Source organism: Dermacentor albipictus, chromosome 10 (assembly GCF_038994185.2).
Source record: "Dermacentor albipictus isolate Rhodes 1998 colony chromosome 10, USDA_Dalb.pri_finalv2, whole genome shotgun sequence".
NCBI lineage: Eukaryota > Metazoa > Arthropoda > Arachnida > Ixodida > Ixodidae > Dermacentor > Dermacentor albipictus.
The window spans coordinates 24707564-24720969 of record NC_091830.1 but is presented as its reverse complement, the minus strand read 5'-3'; the positions used below and the strand labels follow the sequence as shown (position 1 = coordinate 24720969).

The following is a 13406-nucleotide window of genomic DNA, read 5'->3' as shown; positions in this document are numbered from 1 at the left end:
ACTGGGAATGATCCACTCTTCAATACCTCAAATAAAAACGAATCCTAAAACATTTATCCAGTGCTGTTTGGAATCGAACCCGCATCATACATATTAAGACGCTTTTGTCTGCGTAAAACACGTGCCACGCGCGTAATTCGCGGCGGCACCATTAGATGGCGCAGCGTGTCCGGAGGGAAGCGAGAGAGATGAGCGCGGTTGAAGTACAAGCCTCGCACAGGGCTCGTTTCGGCGGTGGCAGTACGATGTGTCTCTACAATGCTTCAATGCTAACTGCAATTAAAGTCGGCAGACATCCTGAGGTAGTTCCTGCCGGAATAGTTTTCATTTAGTAGAAGGAGACTTCAAAATATTTGGTGACGGATGCAACCATTCTCCTACCTTAGGTGGATTGCCCGAAGTCCATTGCTTGTACGACATATAACTCTATTGTGAATAAAACTAGTTAGCAATGTTTTAAAAATTAGTTACTTTTTTCCATTGCTCACTTTACTACGTACACTCCGATTGCGGAATTGAACCAGAGCTGCAATGAAGTGACACCGATTTAGCGCAAAACCTGCGCTTAGTGGCTGTTCCGAAGATGCATCCTCAAAAGCAGTGGCGAAATACATTAATGTTCAACGTTGACGAGCATACCTGCCAACTCTCTTCAATATTTTGTAAGATTTACGAATTCAGGCCCGTTCTACGATTTTACGAATGTTACTTCATGTTTTAGAAATATAAATTTAGTTCGAGATAAAGTTGTAAAAGTGTTAGAAGGTAGGCCGGTGCGAGATTAGATAACATTGCATGCAAAGAAAGAAATTGTGACCATACTCACGCCACCTTAAGGCTCATTCTCACCGGCGACTGACAGCGGTCGCGCGACCAAGCTGATCTCAAAGCGACTAGTCGTAAATGGTCGCTTTTCACTAGAAGCGACTATTCCGGGCCAGTCTCTCGCTGCTCCATTTTTTCAGTCGCGCGACCGTGGTCGCAAAACTGCTAAACCAATCAGCCGCGAGCCGAAAGTTGTGTTAGCACGTGTTTTTCTACCGGCGTCCTCCTGCGTCGAACCAGCTAAAAAGTCCACGCCACCGTGGCAGATTACAGGAATGCTATTGGTGTTTTGCCTCGTGACGCTGGGGCGCAGCAGTTGCAGCAACGCGTCGAATGTACGCGGTAGCATTCTCGGGAGACTAAACAGCAGCGAAAGAAGGCACAAGAATTATGCGCCCATTCTCACGCAACGCAAACTAGAAATCACAACTTACTCTCGATTAGAACGACAGAAAGGTCTGCTAGTTGGTAAGAATTCATTATGCAAAAAGGTGAGGCGTGTCTTCTCTTGTGTCCTGTATGCACGCCTCACCTTTTTTGCATAATTACTCTCGATATTACTCATCACGCGCGCGAAGTTCGAGCAAGAGGCGGCTTGCGTGGCCGGCCCACTTACCGCGAACGGAGGCACGGACGCGTACATTAGCGTCGCTTTTAAGGCATAAGCCCTTTAGTGGCTCATGAGTGTCCGTGCACAGTCCGCGGTGGACGCAGGAAAGCGGTGATCAGTCACAGTCGGTGACACTGCGCTTGCGTCCCATGCTCGCGGCCACGGCGGCGTCCGTTCGCAGAACAGCTCAGACAACAGCAACAGAGGCATTCATAGATGTAGGCTTCCGCCTATCGCAGTTTAGCTCAGCAAAGTGTCCATAGATTTTTTTTTTTTTTCGGAGGCTTCCGCACTGACACAGCTGACACCATGCACGGCATAGCACATCAGCACAGTGATGTGCTATGCCTCATCACTCTTCGCTCGAATCAAAATCCGTGGCTGTTGACTGAACGCGAAACCAGCGAGGTGCGCGGAAACTGCGCGGATCTCAAGAGTTCTCGCCGAGAACGATAATCTACGGGATTGCGACTTGCATGGTCGCGCTCGCCCGGGCTTGCCGCTGTGCGAGCATCGGTCGCGTTCAGTCGCACTTCTTTAGTCGCCACTCGCAAATTGTCGCACGACCTCCTCAAGTCGCCGGTTTGATTGAGCCTTTACTGTGTATGTGCAAGCCTAAGCACCAACTTGCCCAAGGACAAGTTCTTATGGCCTATAGCAAAGAATGACCATGGAGAGAGAGAGAGAAAGAGAGGGTTAACACAATATAATTCCCTCATCACATTAGCTACCTGCAACTCAAGTAATCTACTACGTGCTTCGAACGAGTGTATTCCGTATAGTTCCTAAAGCAGTCAATATCAGTGTCGGCAGAGTTGCTCGAAAACGTCACTGTTTTCTCGACTTTATCTTTTTTTTTCAAGAAAATGTACGTGACCAACACTACTTCCTTATAACACAGCGCGAATTTAGCCCGTCCCCCGACTTTGAATCCATACTTCTCTCTGAAACTCTCTCTAATATTGTTCCGCTGTCACACGAGTCCCGCGAAAAAAAGAAAAAAACTCGCCTGGGGAAATCGACGTTGGGGAGACCGAATGCCAGAATAGGAGATCCTCATGCAAATGACGCCCAACCTCCCATAACGGGGCGCTGCATGCCGGCGACGTTGACAATAAACGACACCGACGCACGGCAGCGTGTGTCGCGCTGTGTTTGCAAGGACACGTTCGATCGTGCACCGCGTCATCATAACCCGCCGCGCGGCTTCTGAATAATTCAGCGCCCCCCTCGCGCAGCGTGCGTGGTTCTCGGAGTGGCACTCGCCCATTCGTCGCCATTAACGAAGGTAACCAAAACCTGCGGCGCGGCCGTCCGGCAAATTAGTCAGTTCTCGGAACGCAGCGGGAATCCCTCTTGACTCGTTTCCCCGCATATTCCGTAACCTCCGCCGCGATTCCCGATACCGGTGCTACCCAGAATTGAACGTGTTGGGCGCAGTACATACACCATGCGCGTAGAAGACCGACAGGACAGCGCGACTTCCACCAGTCCCGTATTACTAAGAAGAATTTTAACTTGTCCGTAAACGTGTTAACCTTCCCGGAATTCAACGCTTCTGGAGATGCGGACTGCATCCACATCGCTAGAGCGACATCTTGCAACGCTTTGTCCAACCAGTACGCGTTACACGCGCTTTCGCGTTACTTGGGTGTTCTTGTCAAAGAGATAATAAACAAGGACAGGCTGCGTGTTAACGAATGCGCCGCTGTCAGAAATTTGCACCAGCTGCTAAATACAATAAAATGTATACTTGCTTACTGTAACAATAGCTCCGTGTTCTATCTGATGAAACTGCAAGCCACCAGGTGACGCCATCATCAGGGCCACTACCATCGCTACCTTTGAAAAATAGGGGAGCTTTAGGCCACTCACGCCGGCGTCCCCGGTAGCCCGGTTGCATCTTTATTTATTTATTTATTTATTCAGTTTACCCTACAGGCTCGGAGGAGCATTGAGTAGGGGGGGTTACAGAAAAATGACAAATAATTAACGCAAAGAAGGGAACTGCATAGTAAGAGAAACAAATACGTTTGTACATTGGAAAAAAAAGAACACTGTTAAACATTGGAAAAATACATACAAATTCAAGAAAATACAATGGAAAACAAAGTCCAAAAACAATACAAAGGTGAATACAATACAAAGTCGTACAAAAAAGTTAAATGAACATGTGAAGTTCCAAATGTTCACGAAATTTCGCAGGATCTTTTATTGAAACAATATTATTTGGAAGGCTATTCCATAGTGCGATGGCGCGCGGTAATGCAGAGTTATTGAATGACTGTGTGCGGCCAAAAATGCGCCTGAAACTGAGATGATTATGAAGTCGAGTAGATGTGTGAGAAGGAGTTTCAAGCGACAGGCGGCTGGACCATGAGTTATAGTAGTATTTATGAAAGAGGCAGAGGAGAGCAACGGAGCGGCGGGAATTCAAGTCCGGCAGGAGAACATCGTGTTTAATTTGGGTAATGCTAGATTGACGACTGTAGTTAGAAGTTATAAAGCGAGCAGCACGATTTTGGATGGATTCCAATTTATCTATTAGGTATTGTTGATGAGGAGACCAGATCGCAGAAGCGTATTCAAGCTGAGGGCGTACAAAAGTTTGGTAGGCCTGTTGACGGATGGTAGGTGGCGAGAGGTGCAGATGGCGACGTAAAAACCCTAACGTTCTGTTAGCTTTAGCGCATATTTTCTCGATGTGAAAGCTCCAGGCTAGGTTAGTAGAAAAATGAACGCCAAGATATTTGTAAGTAGAGTCACGGGGAACTTCCGATGAGCAGATTTTGTAAGGGAAATTAGGATATGATTTCGTACGAGTGAAGGAAAGAACGCAGCACTTAGATGTGTTAAGTGTCATTTGCCAACGGTCGCACCACTGATTAACTAGGTGAAGGTCATTTTGCAAAGTTAGGTGATCATTATGACAGTTAATTGTTCTGTAAATGACGCAATCATCCGCAAAGAGTCGTATGCAGGAGGAAATGTTGCTCGGTAAATCATTTATAAAGATTAGGAAAAGAAGAGGGCCTAGCACACTACCCTGGGGTACACCTGATGTTACAACAGACGTGGAGGAGTTAAAGTTATTCACAAATACAAACTGGTGCCGATTAGATAAGAAATTGCGAAGCCAAGATAATGTTAATGAGTCAATCTTAAGAGCACTTAATTTAGCTATTAGACGACAGTGAGCCACTCTGTCAAATGCTTTTGCATAGTCCAGAAAGATGCAATCAATCATTTTGCTGTTGTTCATGCCATAATGTAAATCTGATGTAAATTCCAAGAGTTGGGTGTCACAAGACAACGCTTTACGGAAACCATGTTGATTTTGAAAGAAAAAGTTATTAGATTCAAGATGGTGGGATAAATGGGAGGCAATGATGTGCTCAAGAAGCTTACAACAAATGCATGTTAGTGAAATGGGGCGGTAGTTACCAGGTGAGTGCCTGTTTCCATCTTTGAATATAGGAATAACTTTGGCTATCTTCCAGTCACCAGGTAGAAGACCTGTAGAAGAGACACACCTGCCCGCAGTTGTAGAAATACCTGGTTAAACGAAACTTATAAGATTGGCTTCTGATCATTATTTGAGAGAGTTTCATCTTGGCCGTGCAAACTCATAACTATTCACGGAAAACCGGGTTACCGGAGAGATGGATGGCGGATAACAATCATGGTGGAGAAATTTTGTGAGGTTTCACCCAACTACAAAGCGTTCGAAATGTTTTCGCATCACCAGAGTTTTCTTGTCAATGGAAACACGTAACAGAACTAAATCTTGACGGTTATGTTACTACTGACACTTTACACCAGTAGTTAAGTAGAATATTGAATGTCACTGCAATAATCACTTTGCGTCATTTCTATAATCAAACTCTGTGCCACAGGATGGCGTAACCAGTGCTGTCGCTGTATTCTACTTCGCGGTAAACCCAGTGTTCCGCAGAGAATAATGCGCAGGCATGCAGGCTGAAACTCTCTATTGTATATTGATTCCTTTAGGAAATTCTATATACCGATAGAGCGCCATTCGACATAGGGTCGTACCCTAAGATCGGTGATTGATTGATTGATTGATTGATTGATTGATTGATTGATTGATTGATTGATTGATTGATTGATTGATTGATTGATTGATTGATTGGTTGATTGATTGATTGATTGATTTCACTACTCGTCCATTGCGCCGGACCCGCTACGCCTAGACGGCAGCTTGAACAAGTGCTACACGCAATGAGTGCTCCCTGGCCTTCCCCCCTCACAAAATTACTCTGCCCTTGGCCGTCGAAACACAGCACAAAGAAGAGCAGTGAACGCACTCGAATATTTCTTCGAGGACACGGGCTACTTAACGTGCGCTAGTTGCCGCACTGCACAGAACAAAAATGTAGACACAACTGACTCCCTTTTTTGTACTTATGAGCGCTTGTATGTTATTCGTTCCATACTATTCTTTCTTCTTCTTTTTCGTCTTGTGTGACGGAGCGCGCACTTGGCTGTCGCATCGCTGTGTGAACAATATTTTATTATGTGTACCTTCCTAATCTGCGCATTTGCTCATCTCAGACTGCATACAGCTTCATGTACGTGCTTGGAACTCTGTATACGTGTTTGTCTAGGCACTCAGTGTAGTGCAACTTGTCCTCGACTTTTATCTCTACATATTCGTGTGTATTCTGAGACTCCTCTAATTTTTATTGAACCTATGAAGTAATTTTTCTCATCTTACAGTATTTGTTTTATTATTGTTAATATTTTCGGAAGTGGCCGTCACTATTACAGGGTGAATGGAACTCCTTATTTTATTTTCATTTTAATAAATAAAGTACGGTACGTCGCCGGCTTCTCCACAAGGCTAAGTTGTTGCATGAGCTAACCTAGGACGACGATAGGTGAAATGGATCCGCTCAGCTATTTAGCAGTTCTCTAAGAAACGCTGGGCAGTGACTCGTATTCTTGTTTAACGCACAAGGAAAGGAAATGTACATTTCTGGAAAATAATTAGTCCACTTGTGGTACTAACTGCCTGTCTGACATGTAAAGAGGTACTGAAACACTTTTTGAACACGGCAACAAAACGCTTCCGCTACTACTACTAACACTAAAACCACTGCTTCTAAGCAGTGTTTGTAGTGTTATAGCATAGTGCAAGATGTAGATGTGTAAGGTAGGGTAAAGTGCAGTTATCATAAGTTAGTGAGGCCTAGGATTAACCCAAGTATGAAGAGAGAAAGAGTAAAATTGGTCAAGAAGAAACAGGCCAACCTAGACGTAGTAAGGATAAAAGCAGACCAACTCAGGCTTGTACTTGCAGCCTTACAACACCCTATGCGCCCTTACTACGGAGAGATGAAGATGGGATAGAAGAGATGAATGAAACCGTAACTAGGCTGGCTTCAGAAGAAGCAACTGAAGTGGGCGGCAACGTACCAAGGGAACCAGTGGTAAGCTCTCCCAAGTAACGAAGGACATAATGAAGAAACGACAAAAAATGAAAATGTCCAACTCAAGAGATCAGATCGAATTCGCAGAACTGTCAAAACTGATCAACAAGGCTAAAGTAAGGGATATACGAAATTATAACGTGAAAAGGGCTCAGGAAACAGCAAAAAATGGACGCAGCATGAAATGAGAAGAAAGCTTGGCATAGGACGAGCCAATATGTATGCATTGAAAGGTGGGCAGGGTAACATCATCAGCACTTTCGAAGATATAATAAAAGCACCGGAAGAATTCTGTACTAACCTGTACAGTACCCAGAGCAGCCACGATACCTTCATTCGAAGTAGTAATGACCAAGTTACAGAGGCTCCTTCTATAACTAGTGGTGAAGTTAGAAGAGTCTTGCAAGACATAAAACGTGAAAAAGCGACAGGGGAAGATAGAATAACAGTCGATTTATTCAAAGATGGAGGTGATATCATGCTTGGAAAGCTTGTGACCATTTCTACCAAATGTCTCACGACTTCAAGGGTTCCAGAGAACTGGAAGAATGCCAGCATTATACTAATCCACAAAAAGGGAGACCTTAAAGAATTGAAAAATTGTAGGCCCATTAGATTGCTTCCAGTATTGTATAAAATATTCACCAAGATAATCTCCAACAGAATAAGGGAAACAATTGACTTTATTCAGCCAAGAGAACAGGCTGACTTCAAGAAGCGATACTCCGCAATGGATCACATCCACGTAATCAATTAGGTAATAGAGAAATCGGCAGCGCACAATCAACCTCTCTATATGGCTTTCATAGATTATGAAAAGGCATTTGATTCAACAGAGACACAAGCAGTCATAGAGGCACTACGCAATCAAGTAGTACAGGAAGCTACGTAAATATCTTGAAAAATACCTGCAAAGATTCCACAGCTACCTTGATTCTCCACAAGTGGAAAGATACCTATAAAGAAAAGGGTCAGGCAGGGAGACGCAATCTCTCCATTGCTATTCATTTCATGCTTGGAAGAAATATTCAAGCTATCAAACTGGAAAGGCTTAGGAGTGAGGATCAACGGCGAATATCTCAACAACCTTCGGTTTGCAGATACATTATCCTGTTCAGAAACACCGGGGACGAGTTACAACAAATGACTGAGCACCTTAAGAGAGAAAGGGTAACAGTTTGGTAGAAGATTGATATGCAAAACACAAAGATAATAAAGATGGCAACGAAACAAGAGTTCAGGATCGCCAGTCAGCTTCTACAGTCTGTAAGGAGTCCGTTTAATTATCTTAGTCAGTTACTCAACGGGGGCCCCGATCATGAGAAGGAGATATATAGAATAAAAATGGGTTGGAGTGCATACCGCTGACATTGTCAGATCCTGACTGGAAGCTTACCACTATCATTCAAAAGCAAGGTATACAATCAATGCATTCCACCGGTGCCAACTTATGGGGCAGTAATTTGGAGGTTGACAAAGAAGCTCGAGAACAAGTTAATAAGGACCGCGCAAAGAGCGATGGAACGAAGAATGTTAGGCGTAACGTTAGGAGACAGGAAGAGAATGGTGTGGATCAGAGAGCAAACGAGGATAACCGATATTCTTATTGGCATTAAGAGAAATGAATGGAGCAGGGTAGGCCATGTAATGCGTAGGTTAGATAACCGGTGGACCATTACGGTTACAGAACGGGCGCCAAGAGAAGGAAAGCACAGTCACGGACCGCAGAAGACTAGGTGAGGTGGTGAAATTAGGAAATTCGCAGGCGCTAGGTTCGTATCAGACGGCGCAGCACAGGGGTAATTGCAGATCGCAGGGAGAGGCCTTCGTCCTGCAGTGGACATAAATTAGGCTGATTATGATGATAGTACTACCAGTACTAATACTGCTAATTTACTACTGCTAAGCTGTATTGTGTGTAAGCTGTAAGCTGCTAAGCTGTGTATTCCAAGGGAAGGGAAGCGTAGCAGAGGGCGGCAGAAAGTTAGGTGGGCGGATGCGATTAAGAAGTTTGCAGGGACAACATGGCCACAATTAGTACATGACCGGGGTTATTGAAGTATGGGAGAGTCCTTTGCCCTGCAGTGGGCGTAACCAGGCTGATGATGATGATGATGATGGTGATGATGATGATGATGGTGATGACGATGATTATGAAGCTGTACTAGTACTGCTGCCAGAACTCACTAGTGCTATTCCTACTACTATATCATTAGTTTCCTACTCACTGAGGGTTTGTACGCGTAATGGGAATTGATCGTCGCATACAATACCGCGCCCTAAACCCAGTTTTGTAGCGCTAACCTTACCAACCGCGTTAGCGGTGGGTCTCTGTTCTCACGAGTTTCTGGGGAGAGGGAGTGGCGAGGGGGAAAGGGGGCAGACTTTAGGAGTCGGCGAGAGTGGGAGGACGAAGACGTCCATTACGTGCGCTGCTATCATTCGCTTGAAGGAACACGCGATTGCATAGCGCATTGCACATACACGGTTGATCGCGCGGCGACCTGGATAAGCATGCTCGCTTCCGCGACGATGCCCCTGTCTGGCATCGGATCCTTTTCAATTACCGCAGGACAATGCGATGAACAACTGGCGACCGCCGAAGACAATCATTCTGGATAGAGGACGTAATTAAAGATTTTTTTTTCGTTATCTTTTTTCTACTCCACCGTCGGAGTGGTATGCGGAGAGACCTGGAGTTTCCTGACGAACCGTCTGGTTTTGGTTCAAGCTTCAGCGATCGCGGGTGTCACCGATGAAGAAATACTTGAAAGATAAGATTAATTCCTTTGAGGAGAGTCAGATTAAGAGTGATAATCGGAAGGCGATGCTGCACAGTTAGAGAAAGCGTAAGATGACGACAAAACAGTAGGCCCCTTCCCTCCTCCTTTATTTTTTCTTTAGAGCAGGTCGCTCTGCGGCATAGATACGTGATTAAATAAAAGCAGGCCCTCGTCATGTAAAAATTTAATCATCGGCTTAGCGACCTCATCATCCACGAGCCTTGTCAGCTCTTGTATTTCTCTAGTACCCCTTCTGCGCGTTGTCTGCGGCTAGAACACGCTTATTAATGAGCTGCTACCGAAGCGTTTAGTTGTTAACATTGATAATTTCGTCTTTTCTGTAATAATGCAGCACTTTTTTTCGGCTTAGAAGTGTTCGAACATAGTATGCTGAGAAATTTAGTTTTGTATATAACGTTGTTACAGAATTGTGCTAGCCAATATTGTATAGTAGATATTGAACTATATCTAACCACTCCCCTCCATAACGCCTTCGGCCCGGAGGGTATGTTAGTAAAATAAGACAAAGAAAGCAAAATGAAATATCAAGTCTCTGTACTGACCACTTTGGCCTGCTTAACCGGACGTAACAAGCATGACTTGACCGCACCTGAGCGACCTGGAATGAAGGGCTGGCCACCGGACGAACAACTTGAATACTTGGTTCAGTAGATGTTTGAGCAATCTGTTCATCTAATGAGTAATAAGCAAATTTTTCTATTCATTGATTTGTCAGCGAATTATTCAAGCGGACGATTCATAGCTCCATCGGGAAATTGATTGATTGATTGATTGATTGATTGATTGATTGATTGATTGATTGATTGATTGATTGATTGATTGATTGATTGATTGATTGATTGATTGATTGATTGATTGATTGATTGATTGATTGATTGATTGATTGATTTTATATTTCTGTCCTATTTCTTAACGCCGCATGCTAGTGCCGCGAGTAATTATGTGCACCGTACCCCCACTGCCGGAGAACTGCTATATTCGTGACTGTGGCCAAGCCTTATACGTGGAAATTCCGTTCCTGCATGAGCAGCACGGCATCGGCTGCTGAAGACTCTGCGGCCTCCGGCGAATGCGGGCAGTCTGGGCACGCGCCCGTCATTTTCGGGCGTACGCCTGCACCCAACTCCCGTCACGTTCCCGACACCGAAGCCCCAGGTCATTCGCAACAAATGCGAAGATGTCATTCCTCTCACGAAACACGCCGTTATAACCCTCGAGACATGAAAGTGTTTCGCGTTGTTATCTGTTGAGACTGTTGCGAAAGACGTGACGGGAATGCTGGATAATCGGTGGCATTGCGGTATTCTGGAACTACCGGTACGTTAAGAGGGATGGCTCGGATGTGATGCAGAAGCGTTTAAAGTAAGCTACCGGGCATAACGCTACAGTTTACGATTCGCGGTCAGTCTGGCATCAACAAAGTGGCGCCTTTGGGCCAACTGGCTTCCCGTTTTCAGTAATAATACTTTGGGACCCTCGTCTGTATATTACATTTATGTGCCTATGTTTTGCGTATGAATAAACTTCAACTTCATTCCGACCACGCAGTATACACGCATATAAGCACAGTTGGTCAGTTGAAATTACGGCCCCTGTATTTGTGCCTGCTATTTGCCCCCTCTATCTGTCAAAAACACGGCATCACGGCAACGCTCAGCGTGCTCTCGTTGCAAAGGTCAACTGCAGGGAGTCACAGATGTACTGAACAAGTGCGTAGTTTCCCTGTGCTCAAAAGGGGCTCCCTTGCATAACGCACTGCTGGTATGTATGTATGTATGTATGTATGTATGTATGTATGTATGTATGTATGTATGTATGTATGTATGTATGTATGTATGTATGTATGTATGTATGTATGTATGTATGTATGTATGTATGTATGTATGTATGTATGTATGTATGTATGTATGTATGTATGTATGTATGTAGGCATAGGCAATAAGAAATGAGCCAGTTCTGAAGTGCAACCAAATAAACCGCTTTTAGCAATGCAGGTCATCGTTCTCGCGCAGCTGAAGTGCGCACGCCGGGGTCGGGAGTCGAATCCGCGACCTCGTGCTTGGCTGTAGAACGCCGCGGCGACCGAGTCACCTCGACGATGCCAAGCAGGGGAAGGAGGGAAAGACGGTAGGAGCGAAAGGCGGGGAAATTTTAATTAAATTCCGGGGTTTTACGTGGCGAAACCGCGATCTGATTACGAGGTACGCCATGGTGGGGGACCCCGGTTTAACTTTGACCGCCTGGGGCTCTTTGATGTGCACCCATTGCGCGGTACAAGGGAGTTTTGTTGCGTTTCGCCCCCATCGAAATGCAGGCCGCCGCGATCCGGATTCGAACCCGTGCCTTCGGGCTTAGCAGCGCCACACCAAGGCCACTGCGCCACCTCGGCGGTTAAACGAAAGGAAACGAAAGAAATTTGAAGTTGAATACTTATTCAGAAAGAGGTCCCAGAGTGAAAAGCTATAGGGGAATCTCTTATAGTATGTTACAAAGAAGGTAGGAAACCTGCAAAGCAGCTAAAAAGTGCTAAATTACAAAGAAAGGAGAGAGAGAGAGAGCTGAGGGAGAGAGAGAAAGAACGAAAGGTGCTAAATTGCAAAGAAAGTAAAGATGAAAAAGAACAGAACTAAGAGAGGACGAATGAAGGAACGAAACGAGAAACAAACAAGAAGCAATGAAACGTGCAGGACTATATATACAAAGGAAGGAACGAGAGAAGGAAATACACCGACCGAAAGAATGGCCGAGGGATCGCGCAGGAGAGGCGGCAGCCCCACAAAACGAAGACGACGACACGCTTCATCACTCCCGAGACCGGCGGGGCCCGAGCCACGGGCCTGCGTCAAAACCGCTGCTCCGGTTGCCAAACACGAGAAGCCCCCCCCGCGTCCCCCAAACAACCGGACGGCAACAAAAACTCGTCCGGGCCCGACGAGGACGCGCGCACGCCGATGCCCGCCGACGCCGAGCGACGCTCCGGTTGGAAGCCCCGAACGAGAGGCGTCGGGGTCACGCCCGAGCCACGGCGGCTACACACGTGCAGACACGCGCGCACGCACGCACTGCCACAGTGGCCCGCATTCACTGTCGGCCTCTTTTGCTGCTCCGCAGCGCGAACAACCTGCGACAAACACACACACACACACGCACACACACACACACGAGCACAGGATAAAAGCGGGAGGAGAGTGGGTTCGGTCGAAGAAAGCAGGCACCGGCGGCCGGTGCGTGTACCGTATGTTCCGGCGCATAAGGGCAGCAGTGAGCCGACCGTCTTCGAAGTGTGCGGTGACGTGAAGTTTTTCGAGTTTGATGTTGCGGTGACGTTGTTTCTGGTGCTTTTCTGTCGAGGTTATGTAGTTGTTGTTTCTTTCTTAATTTTTTCTTTATATTGTCTTTTGTATTCTCGCCCTTCTCAATTTTTGTATGGCTGTGTCATTTCGCTACTTCCCTACCTTTTCTTGTTTCGGCCTCCAGGAGGTTATGCAGGAACGAAGCCCGTGGGTTCTTCAGTTGCTCTATTTCCATTCTACTCTTCTCTTACTTATTAATCAATATATTTCTGCTCTTACTCCTTTGCATTTGGGGGGGGGGGGAGGGTGCCCACGCATCGCTTGCAAGAATGCATGAAATTCCGTTCTGTGGCGTCTCAACACAATGTGTATAAAACGCACAAGAAACAAAAAATGACTAACGAGCTTCCTAAAAAGACTG

The 13406-nt window shown here is 45.7% G+C and overlaps 1 protein-coding gene across 2 annotated transcripts in view; it reads left to right on the top strand.

Moving 5' to 3' along the window:
* The window catches only part of LOC139050492 (uncharacterized), a 66722-nt gene that overhangs the window by 40631 nt on the left and 12685 nt on the right, over positions 1–13406 (top strand). The window contains exon 1 of one of the 2 annotated variants that reach the window (XM_070526937.1): positions 4814–4882. The exons of the other annotated variant lie outside the window; for it this stretch is intronic. The gene's annotated coding sequence lies outside the window, so the exon portion shown is untranslated. Of the gene's footprint in view, positions 1–4813; positions 4883–13406 lie in introns of those variants that run through there. 2 annotated transcript variants of the gene reach the window in all.